A 2944-nucleotide genomic window follows, 5' to 3' on the forward strand; every position below is an offset into this window, starting at 1 on the left:
GGAGGAAAGAAATTAAATAAATAAATAAATATGTGGAATTTGTGAAATTGCTAAAACATCCATATTCAACTTTTTAAAAAATCAGCTCAGAAATGGGATTTTATTTAGAAATTGAATTCTACACTAAAAGGTATTTTTAAGGTATTTTTACAGGAAAGCAACCTCTGTTAGAAATCTTGTTATGAAAATATTTTAACTGAACTGGAACTTTTTTTTCACATTGTCTGTGTCACAAAGTTTTCAACACTGACATCTGTGCAGACTCGATGAACTAAGTTTTAGTTTTAATTTCAAAATTTCTCACAGGATGGAAAAACGCTAGGTACCATGATAAAAGCAAGGCAAAGTAACAGCCTTGCCAGCGGGCTCTGAAGAATTGGTTAAGCCAGTATGATTGTGTTCAATATGGCTGTAATGACTGGCTTCTGTTTGGTTGGGGGAGTCTCACTTAAAAATCTATGATTTAATTCATCTTCTTGAAGCTTTCTTGCATCCTGGTGTGTGAACTTCCCACGTGTGGATCACATGGAACCTGCAAGGCTTTTGGAACCAGTTCTGCTGAGCGAGGACCCCTTCAAACCATAAGGAGGTTTGCAGAGGTTGCCCATGAGTATCAAACAGCCCTTTAAAAAGTCTTGGATCTCCCAAACTAAGAACGTACCCCCTGCTCTTCTTTCTCGAATGACAAAATGTACTCTTGCATCAGTAGGATCAGAATCAGGATCTTAATTAGGAGAGGGCAGATGGGGAGATCAGCTTCCCTTCTCCAAGCGCCTGCCAGTTAAGTTCTGGCAGACCTCAACTGCTGGGAATATTTGATTATACATGAAACAAGCACATTTCTGCTGTTTACTGAATTTCGCAAAAAAAATAATCACTTGGGAAAGAAATGTTACAAGCACTTCATTCATGGCTACATGTCTTTCACATATATGATCTAGATTTCTGTACTTGTCACTAAATGGTTCTTTTAATGAAAAATATTCACTTCCTTATGGCAAGGAAGTAAAATGGAAAACAGGATGACAATCAAAATCTGTTAAGAGGCAGCTTCATGCCCTTTTATTAGCATAGGCAATATTCCCATTGACGCTGCTATGCACGGTGTTTACTGAGGAATGTGTCGGCAAGTATCAGCCTTCCTCAAAGGATTTCTTGTTTTCCCTTATTTAAAAAAAAAAGAAAAATAATCATAAAATGTTGAATTGTTATAACTGTGGACTTTGCAGATGAGGCTTTCTAGAAACAGTGGCTTTCTATGAAAATCTGAACATGGAACAGAAATCCCAGGCTTCAGGTGTATTTGGAGCTGTGCTGTCAGTGCCTTTGTGCGCTGCATGGGGACACCCACAGAGGCAGGTGGAAGCGGAATCCCGCTCCAGAGTGTTCCCACCAGGACCACCAGGGCATCTTGCTAGTTCCTCCTCCACTTTATCCTCAAAATATCCTCACTCTTTTAAGTACAACACTATGAAAAATGCACTGATTAACAGTACAATAAGAAGTCCTGGTTTCTCCATTCAGAGGTTCCCTCCTTGAAGGAGCAACGTGTTACACTGGATTTCTGTTTCATGAAGCAGCACAAAAATATTTTGAGTTGAAATTTGCATCTGGTTCTGTTTTTCCTTTGGTTGGATGGTTTCTGATCTAGCACAAGTTGTTTTCAGCTGGGAGATTGTTTTAATCTGACACACTCAACATTGCAAAGACTAAGATGCTCTTTTGCTTCTTAGAGCAGAGAAAAATTCAGTGCAGAGAGTATAAAACCAGCACAAGCAGAATCCGAATCCAATGTCAAGGTTGATCTTAAAATATGTTACAGAAATTAAGTTATTTTCTAAGTTTGTCTTGTTTGGGGGAAAAGTTTGGCAGCTTTTTTAAAACTGGAAGTTAGGAGACTACAAGGTAAACAAAGCAAGTGCCTGCGGGATTGATCCAGGTAGGAAGTACCTTGGCGCTTGTGCAGTATTGATGAAGTGGCACAGGCTTGTCACGTCTGCATTGAACTATCCATCTTTTCCATAAATTATTCACTTTTTTAAGCTTTGTTACCCTTATCTGGCTCATAGAAACGTCAGCATGCAGGGTAGGGGTAGGCTTAGTTCATTTTGAGCCTCTTGTGTGACAGTGCTCTAGATGCCAAAACAGGGTAACAAGGGTTTTTGTACCCAAGCAGGATAACATGAGAACATGTGTTTTCTGCTGCTTCTAAATAACAAATACTACTGCTGTACTTCTGATTTCAGCAGACAGTTGAAACACCTGGAGAATCTCAGAGGGAAACGCTGTTTTAACAAGGTGTGCTCAGAGAGCTGCTCCTTGTGGGCAGCCCCTTGTTTCCTCTGAGTTTCTTCCAATGCTCTAGAGCCGGCTGACCAGGGAAGAACTGCTCCACACTCCACCTAATCTCAAAATACGGGGAGGTTGAAAGGTGCCACCTCATCACTTCTGGATTCCCAAAGATGAACAATTTGGGAAATGACCTGATAAAAATCCTCCTTTATTTTCTTTCTTGATTACTTTTCAGTCTACACATTTTATCTGGCAGCCAACCTAGACCTGTGCCTTACTTTCTCTCTGACAATTTAGTAGTAGAAAATCCAGGATCTTAGCGTTAGAAAAAGGTCAGGCTTTGATATCCACACAATACTGAGATTCTCTCTTATTTACTTTAAGCTGTAGGCGATGGTGACTGTAGCATCACAAAATACTTCATAGGTGGGAACAGCACTTCTGGTTCAGGAGGACAGTTAGCAAAGCAGGAGATATGGTACAAAATACAGGGTAAGGAAAGAACAGAACTGGCAGCAACACATCACACCATATGAGACACAGAGCCCACTTTGGCTAATGACCAGAATAAGCAAAACACTTCTTTCCTAGCAAAATTAGATTGTTAGTCAGTAGGCTGATGGTAACGTCAAGGGTTTCACTCTTCAGTATT

General features: G+C 40.0%; 1 protein-coding gene across 1 annotated transcript in view; it reads right to left on the reverse strand.

Moving 5' to 3' along the window:
• WNT7A (Wnt family member 7A) overlaps nucleotides 1–2944 on the reverse strand; it is a 35839-nt gene that overhangs the window by 22559 nt on the left and 10336 nt on the right. The gene's annotated exons all lie outside the window — the stretch shown is intronic.

Source organism: Egretta garzetta, unplaced genomic scaffold, assembly GCF_000687185.1.
Source record: "Egretta garzetta isolate BGI_Z169 unplaced genomic scaffold, ASM68718v1 scaffold553, whole genome shotgun sequence".
In the NCBI taxonomy this organism is placed as follows: Eukaryota; Metazoa; Chordata; class Aves; order Pelecaniformes; family Ardeidae; genus Egretta; species Egretta garzetta.